Source organism: Mirounga leonina, unplaced genomic scaffold (assembly GCF_011800145.1).
Source record: "Mirounga leonina isolate KUSES-001 unplaced genomic scaffold, KU_Mleo_1.0 Mir_94, whole genome shotgun sequence".
In the NCBI taxonomy this organism is placed as follows: domain Eukaryota; kingdom Metazoa; phylum Chordata; class Mammalia; order Carnivora; family Phocidae; genus Mirounga; species Mirounga leonina.
Genome location: NW_023270855.1, coordinates 45924123 through 45935356, shown reverse-complemented (window position 1 = coordinate 45935356; position 11234 = coordinate 45924123).

The window sequence follows — 11234 nt, the reverse complement described above, 5'->3', positions numbered from 1 at the left end:
TGTTTGGTAGAATTCACCAGGGAAGCCATCTAGTCCTGGACTTTTCTTTATTGGAAGGTTTTGGATTACTAATTCTCTCTCTTTATATATTATAGGTCTGTTGAGATTTTCTATTTCTTCTTAAGTCAGTTTAGGTTATTTATGTGTTTCTAGGAATTTGTCCATTTCATCTATGTTATCTGATTTGTTGGCATACAATTTTCCTTTTTTTAAAAAGATTTTATTTATTTATTTGACAGAGAGACAGGGAGAGAGGGAACACAAGCAGGAGGAGTAGGAGAGGGAAAAGCAGGCTTCCTGCTGAGCAGGGAGCATGATGCAGGGCTCGATCCCAGGACCCTGGGATCATGACCTGAGCCAAAGGCAGATGTTTAATGACTGAGCCAACCAGGCACCCCAATTTTTCCTTTTTTAAAGATTATTTATTTATTTATTTATTTGAGAGAGAGAGAGACAGTGGGAGCACAAACGGGGGAGGGGTAGAGGAAGAGGGAGAGACACAAGCAGACTCCCTGTTGAACACTGAGCACAGAGCCAGACATGGGGCTCAGTCCCAGTACCCTGAGAACATAACTTGAGCCGAAGGCAGACACTTAACAGACTGAGCCACCCAGGTGCCCGGGCATACAATTTTTCATAGTGTTCTCTTATGATCTTTTTTATTTCTATAGGGTCAGTAGTAATGTCCCCACTTTTATTTCTGATTTTAAGGATTTGCATCTTCTCTCCTTTTTTCTTTGTCAATCTAGCTAAAAATGTCTTGATTTTGTTGATCTTTTCAAAGATGCAACTTTTGGTTTCATTGATTCCAATGATTCTATTTTTCTCTATTCTCTATTTAACTTTGCTCTAATCTTTATTATTTCCTTCCTGATACTAGCTTTGATTTAAGTTTACTCTTCTTTTTCTACTACCTCAAAGTCTACAGTTAGGTTATTCATTTGAGATCTTTCTTCTTTTTCAATATAGTCATCCATAGCTGTAAATTTAATATGTGCACTGCCTTTGCAGTATCCCATGACTTTTAGTATGTTATGTTTTGTTTTCATTTGTCTCCAGATATTTCCCAACTTCCTTTGTGATTTCTTTGACCCACAGTTTCTTTAAAACTGTGTTGTTTAATATCTACGTATTTGTAAACATTCCAATTTCCCTTCTGTTATTCATCTCTAGCTTCATTCATTCCCTTGTAGTTGGAGAAGACACTGTATGACTTCATTTTTTCAAATCTATTTTTTTTCAATTTTTTTTTTTATTTGACAGAGAGAGACACAGCGAGAGAGGGAACACAAGCAGGGGCAGTAGGAGAGGAAGAAGCAGGCTTCCCACCGAATGGGGAGCCCGACGCAGGGCTCGATCCTAGGACCCTGGGATCATGACCTGAGCCGAAGGCAGACGCCTAACAACTGAGCCACCCAGGCGCCCCCAATTTTTCAAATCTATTGAGACTTTTTCCCCCTAGCATATGGCCTATACTGGAGGATATTGCATGTGCACCTGATAGGAATGTGTATTCTGCTGTTCTTTCATGGAATGCTCTACAGATGTGTCTTCAGTCTAGTTGGTTTATAGTGTTATTCAACCCTCTATGTCCTTAATCTTCTGTTTAGATGTTCTATTCATTATTAAAACTGGGGTACTGGAGTCTCCAACTGCTTTTTTTAAAAAAGATTTTATTTATTTACTTGAGAAAGAGAAAGAGCATGAGAGGGGGGAGGGTCAGAGGGAGAAGCAGACTCCCTGCTGAGCAGGGAGCCCAACGTAGTACTCGATCCTGGGACTCCAGGATCATGACCTGAGCCGAAGGCAGTCACTCAACCAACTGAGCCTCCCGGGAGCCCTCTCCAACTGCTTTTGTAGAACTTTTTGTTTTTCCTTTCTATCCTGTCAATGTTTGTTTCTTTTAATTTGGAGCTCTGTTGTTTGATGCATATATATTTAGAAATGGCTTTGAGTTAGTGTCTAGTGTCCTTTTATTTTAACCTGTAGGACTCCGTTAGCATTTCTTGAAGGGTGGATATAATGGCAAAAACTTTGCTTATCTGAGACTGTCTTGATTTCTTCCTCATTTTTGAAGAACAGTTTTGTTTGATATAGAATTCTTTGTCAGGCTGTTAATTTTATTGAGGATAGGGGAGCCTGGGTGGCTCAGTCGGTTAAGTGTCTGCCTTTAGCTCAGGTCATGATCCTGGGGTCCTGGGATGAAGCCCCATGTCAGGCTCCCTGCTCAGCAGGGAGTCTGCTTCTCCCTCTCTTTCTGCCCCTCGCCCCCGCTCATGCTCTCTCTCTCTCAAATAAATAAATAGTATCTTTTTAAAAAATCTTATTGAGGATAGCTTATAAATGATGGGTAGCGGTTTTGTTTTGTTTTGTTTTGTTTTTTTGAGAGAGAGACCACAAGGTGAGGGGGACAGGCCGTGGACAGGGAGAGAGAGAATCTCAAGCAGGCTCCATGCCCAGTGCAGAGCCCCATGTGGGGCTTGATCTCATGACCCTGAGATCATGACCTGAGCTGAAATCAAGGATCAGCTGCTTAACTAACTGACTGAGCCACCCAGGTGCCCCTATTCTGTTCCTTTGAATGGGCCATAATTTTATGTTTCCTTTTATGCCTTGTGATTTTTTGTTGAAAATTAGGCATTTGAACATTATAATGTGATAACTATGGAACTCAGATTCTTCTCTTGCTTGCTGTTTTTGTTTTTGTCTTTAAATTGTTGAAGGCTGTATTATTTAATTTGTGTAGGTACTCACTGGGTATTATATAAGACTGATGAATCATAGACCTGTACCCCTGAAACAAATAATACATTATATGTTAATTAATTGAATTTAAATTAAAAAAATAATTTGTGTAGGTACTTTTGCAAACTATTTTGTGCAAAGACTGTATTCTTTATTGTGTGTGGTCACTGGGTTCTCTGTTCTTTACTCAGGTTCAGTTAATGTCTGGACAGAGATTTCTTTGAATGCCAGGAGCTAAAAAAAGAACCCCAAAAAACCCCCCTACAATCAAACAACAAAAGAATCCACCTCTCCTAGTCTTTGCAGATCAGTTCTGTGCTGGGGCATTCCTGCAACATTAAGTCAGGCTTGTACTGAGTCTAGGGATCACCCTGAGATGAAAACTTAGGGTCTTCTCTGGTCTTTTCTGAACCTAAGTCTAGCTCTGAGCCATGCACATAGTTTTCTAAATTCCCCGCAGATCTATGGATGCTTTGAATGTCCTAATTTCCCAAAGATTCCCCCCCAATTTTTCTCCCAGGGTTTAGGTAATTGATTTTTTTAAAAAGATTTTACTTATTTATTTGACAGAGAGAGAACATGAGCAGGGGAAGCAGCAGGCAGAGGGAGAAGCAGGCTCCCTGCTGAGTAGGGAGCCTGATGAGGGGCTCGATCCCAGGACCCTGGGATCATGACCTGAGCCGAAGGCAGACACTTAACCAACTGAGCCACCCATGTGTCCCTAGGTAATTGATTTTGACCATAATCTTTTATCTTACATGTTTGCAGGTTGTGAGTTCATCTTGCAGTGTTTTTGAGCAATGCACGCCACCTTTCTGGCCTGAGCTCTGAGTTAGGCAATTCAGAAATGAGCATTCTGCATCAGTCCTTCAAGAAGCCCGGAGTAGGTTAGAACAGACCTACAAAATAATTTGTGAATAAGATCTGCTCTGCCTCCTCCAGAATCAGGGACCAGGGTTTAGCACCGGAAACACAGTTTGCTTTTGCTAAACCACCAATGCTGAGCTGGGGAGGGCAAGAACATCTTCGGCAAGGGCAAGTAAAAATGCCACAAAGCTTTCCTACATTTTCAGGGGCGCCTGGGTGGCTCAGTCGGTTAAGCATCTGCCTTCAACTCAGGTCATGATCTCAGGGTCCTGGGATCGAGCCCTGCGTCAGGCTCCCTGCTCAGATGGGAGTCTGCTTCTCCCTCTCCCTTTGCTGCTCCCCCCGCTTGTGCTCTCTGTCAAATAAATAAATAAAATCTTAAAGAATAAAAAAATATTAAAAAATAATATCTTAAAATAAATAAAATCTTTAAAAAAATCTTAAAAATCTTAAAAGCTTTCCTACCATTTTCAAATTGCCTTTTTTTTTTTTTTTACTTCAACATTTGCTTAGTTGCTGCAAACCTTTGACTGTTTTTCAGATTCTGACAAAGTCAATTCTGATAGTTTTTGTTTGATGTTCCTGTGGGGGAAGCAGAGGTTGGAGCTGTCCACTCCACCAATTTGCTGATAAAAGCTTTTCTTTTTTAAGATTTTATTTTTAATAGAGCTACCATACGATCCAGCAATTGCACTACTGGGTATTTATCCCAAAGATACAAATGTAGTGATCTGAAGGGGCACCTGCACCCCAACGTTTACAGCAGAATGTCCACAATAGCCAAACTGTGGAAAGAGCCAAGATGTCCATCGACAGATGAATGGATAAAGAAGATGTGGTACATATATACAATGGAATATTATGCAGCCATCAAAAGGAATGAGATCTTGCCATTTACAATGACGTGGATGGAACTGGAGGGTATTATGCTGAGCGAAATAAGTCAAACAGAGAAAGACATGTATCATATGACCTCACTGATATGAGGAATTCTTTTTTTTTTAAAGATTTTATTTATTTATTTGAGAGAGAGAGAATGAGAGACAGAGAGCACGAGAGGGAAGAGGGCAGAGGGGGAAGCAGACCCCCCGCTGAGCAGGGAGCCCGATGTGGGACTCGATCCCGAGACTCCAGGATCATGACCTGAGCCGAAGGCAGTCGCTTAACCAACTGAGCCACCCAGGCGCCCGATATGAGGAATTCTTAATCGCAGGAAGCAAAATGAGGGTTGCTGGAGTGGGGGGTGGGGTGGGAGGGATGGGGTGACTGGGTGATAGACACTGGGGAGGGTATGTGTTCTGGTAAGCACTGTGAATTGTTCAAGACTGTTGAATCTCAGATCTGCACCTCTGAAACAAATAATGCATTATATGTTAAGAAAAAAAAGAAGAAGAAGAAGATAGCAGGAGGGGAAGAATGAAGCGGGGGAAATCGGAGGGGGAGACGAACCATGAGAGACGATGGACTCTGAAAAGCAAACTGAGGGTTCTAGAGGGGAGGGGGGTGGGGGGATGGGTTAGCCTGGTGGTGGGTATTAAAGAGGGCACGTTCTGCATGGAGCACTGGGTGTTATGCATAAACAGCGAATCATGGAACACTACATCTAAAACTACTGTATGGTGTACTGTATGGTACTGTATGGTGATTAACATAACAATAAAAAATTTAATTATAAAAAAAAGATTTTATTTTTAAGTAATCTCTACATGCAACACAGGGCTCGAACCCATAGCCCTGAGGTCAAGAGCTACACGCCCCACGGACTAAGCCAGCCAGGCCCCTGTTGCTGATAAAGTTTTAAATATGCCTACCTTTCAAAAATATATATAATATTATATGGGGCGCCTGGGTGGCTCAGTGGGTTAAGCATCTGTCTTCGACTCAGGTCATGATCCCAGGGTCCCGGGATCGAGCCCCTCATCGGACTCCTTGCTAGGCAGAGGAGCCTGCTTCTCCCTCTGCAGCTCCAGCTGCTTGTGCTCTCTCTCTCTCTCTCTGATAAATAAATCAATAAATCTTTAAAAAAATATATATATATAGTATTATAAAAATAAGCTTGGGGATGATCTAATCCTAGTTTCAGACAGAGACTTCCCTGAGATTGGAGAGGAGAACGTGGTGGATGGATGATGGGGGGTGCACAGGGGCTTCAGCTCTTTGGGGACTATTTCTTCAGCTAGGAATAAGGTAGGTGAGTGTTATTTTATGACTGGTACTTTTGTGTATACCTGAAATCTTTCATAACGAAAATAAAACTGACGAGAAAAGGTTTGGCAGCTTCTCAGCAAGTTAAACAAAATCATCACATGACCCAGCAATTCCACTCCTCAGTATAGGCCCAGGAGAACTGGACACAGGGGGTCAAATTAAACTTGCAGAGGCATGTTCCCGGCAGCACTAGTCACAATTGACAAAATACAGTATAAATATTATACGATTCCACTTGCATGAAATGTTCAGAAGAGGCAAAATCATAGACAGAAAGTAGATTGGTGGTTGGCAGGGGCAGGGAGAGGGGGACAGGGTTTCCTTTTGGGGTGATGAAAAGTTCTGGAACTAGACAGATGTGGGTACACAACCCTGTGAATGTGCTAAATCCACTGAATTGCACATTTTAAAATGGTTAAAATGATATATTTTATGTTATGTCTTTTACACAATAAAAAAATGTTTGTTTTTTTTAATAATAAAACTGACTTTGCTCAAGAAGCAGCCCTCACCATCAATGGGGTACTTTTTGGGGTGTCTCTACATGCTCACAGATTTTTAATCTTACCTTGATCCTGAAGAGTCACAAATAAACCTCTCCAGGTGAGGATAATTGCCCTGGACAAGAAAAAGAATTAAGGGTGTGAAGAGCTCGCTTGCTCACAGAGCTAAGGAGAAGCAAACCAGGATCTCAAACAGGCTCATCTGCTGTGAACAGCCTCTTGGGCCTGGGTCTGCTTTCAAGTTCCCTAGCCAGGCTGTCACCTCCAGGTTGTCTGTGGGAGAGTCTCCAACCTCAGGGCATTTGAATAGGCCGTGTCCCCTGCCAGGAGTTCCCTTTTCTCTACTCCTTCCATACCCAGAGCCTTCTCTTGCCACTTGAAAGGAGCCCTGGCACATGATAGATGTTAAAACAGCATTTGTGGAATGAACGAGTGAATGAATGAATATATGGGTTTCTTTATTTTATTTTTTTAAAAGATTTTATTTATTTATTTGAGAGAGAGAGAGAGAGCACATGAGAGGGGGGTAGGGTTAGAGGGAGAAGCAGACTCCCCGCTGAGCAGGGAGCCCGATGCGGGACTCGATCCCGGGACTCCAGAACCGTGACCCGAGCCGAAGGCAGTCGCCTAACAAACTGAGCCACCCAGGCGCCCTAAATGGGTTTCTTTAAAGCACCTCTCGGGGACGCCTGGGTGGCTCAGTTGGTTAAGCGTCTGCCTTTGGCTCAGGTTATGATCCCAGGGTCCTGGGATTGAGCCCCGCATCAGGCTCCCTGCTAGGTGGGGAGTCTACTTCTCCTTCTCCCTCTGCTCCTCCCTCAACTCACATTCTCTCGCTCACTCTGTGAAATAAATAAATAAAATCTTAAAAAAAAAATAAAGCACCTCTCATGGGAGCACTGTCCAATCACAAAAATACTGTAATTTAGCAACGAGTTTGATGCCCTTTATTCAAGGGAAAACAATCCATGAATTGGGAGAGTACATGCCTCACAAGCAGAGAAGTACATTTCCCGAGGAATGTGGGATTCTATAGAACTTTAGAACCGGCAACTCAGAAACAGGGCATGATTGGCTAGGAGGTCAGGGATTTCCTTACAAGGCTAGCATGTCCTATTTTCTAGGGTAAGGTAAGCTAGCTAAAGCTGAATGGGAAGATTGTGATTGGTGTATGTTAGGTTTCTTGTAAGAGCAGGCTGACTTAGGTTTAGATTTGTGATGTGGGCAGGGACACTGGGGCGGCTTCTATTTTATGAGTCCTACTAGATGAATTACCCTTATGAGAACAAAGGAGAAAGACCTGTGAATCCTCATAGCTCTGGCCAGTCCAGGGATCAGGACATCCGAGGAGGAGCTTGGCACAGAGAGGTCAAGACACCTGCCCAAGATCACACAGCCAGGAACTGATAAAATCAGGATTTGAACTTGAGTCTCCTTTCCCAGAGCGTGGGTTTGTCCCGCAGTGCCCAAGTATTGTAAGCCCATCATGTGCCCCACAGTACGTGTGTATCATTCCCATCGGGAAGTAGCAGAAGATGCTGCTGCAGAAAATGCTTCTTTGGCATAAGGACTATTTTGAGAAACTGCAGACATGGGAAAAGCTCTGGAAAAACAGAGTAGAAGTGACTCTTTTGTAAGGAAAATTGACATTTATAAGGAGGGTCACCATTTGTAAGAGCATGTCCCTCTCTGTATCAGGACGAGAAGGTTGGCTCAAAATCACAAGAGAATCTTATCAATGAAGAAGCACATAACTAGCCTTGCACCCCACCCCCAACATCTTTCTTTTGTCTTTAGTTGAAGATGGTATTTAAGGTGATGGCTTGGGCCGTCTCCTGGAGTTTCCTGTTTTCCTGTGTCTCTCCTACGTATATTTGAGGTATACATGTTAAACTTCTGTTTTTCTCTTCTTAATCTGTCTTTTATTACAGGAAGTCTCAGCCAAGAACTCAGAAGGGTGGGGTGAAATTCTTCTTCCTCCCCACTGCATTTCACACGCAGAAGTGTGGCCATATCCCATCATGTTAGGGGCCCTGAGGGAGGTGGAGCGGGCTTGCGCCTGGCTGTAAGGGGCTCCACCCCGACTCTGCTGGCTGCCAGCCATGTGGCCTTGGCAAGCCCACCTCTCTGGCCTCAGTGTCCCATTTGTGAAATGGAGATCACACGTCCAACGCATCGGGTTTTATAAAGATTGAGTCTTAAGCCCCTGACACTTGATAAGGGCTCAAAAATTTCCCCCTTGATATTTATTTCTTTACTCCACACTCTGCTGCAGAGGTAGGCATTCCCCTCGCCCCTTGTCATCCCCATTCACTGCTGTGAATGTCTCTCAGTGGCTTTTACGGCCCTTCTCTGGACCACCGCTGATCTGATATCTATCCCTCACAGTCCCTTGAATGTGAACTTAGTTGGCAAAAGGGCCTTTGCAGATGTAACTAAGTTAAAATCGGGAACGAAATCATTCTGGATTTATGGTGGGCCTTAAATATGACAGGTGTCCTTAGGGGAGAGGAGAGACAGAGAAGAGGAAGGCCATGTAAAGACAGAAACAGAGTTTCGAGTGACTTCGCCACAAGCTAGGTGTTGGGGAGGAAGAATTCTCTCTGTCCTTCAAGGTCCCTCTAGTGGGACTAAATCCAATTGACATGAGACAGATTAACAGGAGAAAATCAAATTTAATAGTGGACATACATACGGGGGAGGCACTTCAGCCTGGGGGAACCTGGGGAGAGAATGGGGAATGCTTATTGAAAGATAGGACATCAAAGCTGGGGTTTAACAGATAAATAGGAGTTTGTAGGAAGGAGACATTCTTTCCAAGCAAACTTGCCTGGGCCTAGCTCAACTCAACTCTGGCTAAAGCAGAGACCTTGCTGCCCAACCACCTATTGTCATGATGGTCATTAATTCTAAAGTATTGGGATTATATCTCAACTCAAGCCTCATCAACTCAGGGCTACTCTCTAAGGGGGTACTACTGAGAAACCAACGTTGGGAAGAGAAGAGCAATGCTTCTAGATCTGCTGGGCATCTCGAGGGCTGAGCCAGGATTTGACCCCAGGGCTGGCTGTGGAACCCTCTAGATGACATAGGTGCCTGCTGGCCTGGAGGGACGTTCATAGAATGGGCTATCAGTTTTCCCTTGTCCTGCGAACTCATAGGAAATTTTCAAATAACCTGCTTTTTTGCCTCTTCCAGACCTCCTGCCATGACTGTTTGCCTCCTGTCATGAGGAACAAACAATAAAAGTGGGTGTGTGTTCTGTTGTGTGTTGTGTGTTTGACGAGGGTGACTATGGATGAGAGTAGGTGGTGAGGGAAAATTCTGGGCAGTTTGGGACCAAGCCAGGTGGCAGGGACGGCCTGACCCCTGGCCTCCATGCTGTTTACTCCCACCTTGGATTAGCCCCTGGGGACCCATGGAAGCTGCCAGCGAGGAATGCAGGGTCCCGGCCTGCTGAACTCATCCGTGGCTGGCTGCCCACAGTCCATCCCACTGCCCCTCCCAGCTTGGCCACGGAACTGGCCATGAGGTCATCTGCTAACGATGTTGTAAAGGGAGCCAGATGGGCCTGGCTGCCAGCATTCCGGAGTTTGGTGAACCGGAAACACCATGGAGCTCATGTCCCCCCCTTTCCCTGTCCCTGGGGATCCCCCAGGCCCTCTGTGGCGCTGTGTTCTCTTGGGAAATTACAGGAATACATTAATTACTGGTCCTGTTCGTAAAGTGACAGACGCCCATTCACGAACCAGCAGCTCCTCTCCTGGATGGGCCCAGCAGAGCACGATACTGCGAGGGAAAAGAATGGACCATGTGGGAGAGAAAGAACAAGTCTCAGACATGATGTTGGGTGAGAGACACCAGACCGTAAAGAGAATACCCTGACTGGTTGTGTTATATCAGGTTGGAAAACAGACAAACTCATCCCCGGTCACAGAAGTCTGCCTGGCTGTTACCCAGGGACAGGAAGAGTGATGGGAGGGGGACCAGTGTGTTCCTGGGGCCGGGAATGATCTGGAACCTCATCTGGGAAGTGGTCCCACAGGCCTACTATGTGTGAAACGCCATGGAGCCGAACACTAAGATGGCTTCTTCTTGTTTCATGGAAGTCGTATCTCAATAAAAGTTTAAAAGGAAAAAGGCAGAGGCCGTGGGAAATATTCTGGCCATCCCTCAAAACGTTAAACACAGAATTCCAATTTGACTCAGCAATTGCACTTCTGGGCCTATCCCTGAAAGAACTGAAGACAGGTCCTCAGATCCTCAAATGCGAACGTTCACAGCAGCCCCGTTCGCAATCACCAAAAGGTGAAAACAATCCAAATGGTCATGTTCATGAGTAGATGCACAAAATGTGGTCCATCCACCTGGTGGAATATTACTCAGCCGTAAAAAGGGATGAAACCCTGACACATGTTACACCATGGAGGAACCTTAAAAACATCATGCTCAGTGAATGAAGCCAGGCATGAAAGGCCACCTGCTGTATGATTTCACATATGTGTGTGACATTGTCACTTATAATAAGAAATATGTGTTTGGTCTTTGACCCTTGGGATTCCCATGATGAGAGCTATAAATGTGTCTTTTTTTTTTTTTTAAAGTAGGCTCCATGCCCCACGTAGGGCTTGAACTCACAACCCTGAGATTGAGAATTCAATGCTCTACCGACTGAGCCAGCCTGATGCTCCAAGAGCTACAAAGATGTCTTTTCTTTTCTTTTCTTTAAGATTTTATTTATTTATTTGACAGACAGAGACATAGCGAGAGAGGGAACACAAGCAGGGGGAGTGGCAGAAGGAGAAACAGGCTCCCCGCGGAGCAGGGAGCCCGATGCGGCGCTTGATCCCAGGACCCTGGGACCAGGACCTGAGCCGAAGGCAGACGATGCCTGAGCCACCCAGGCGCCCC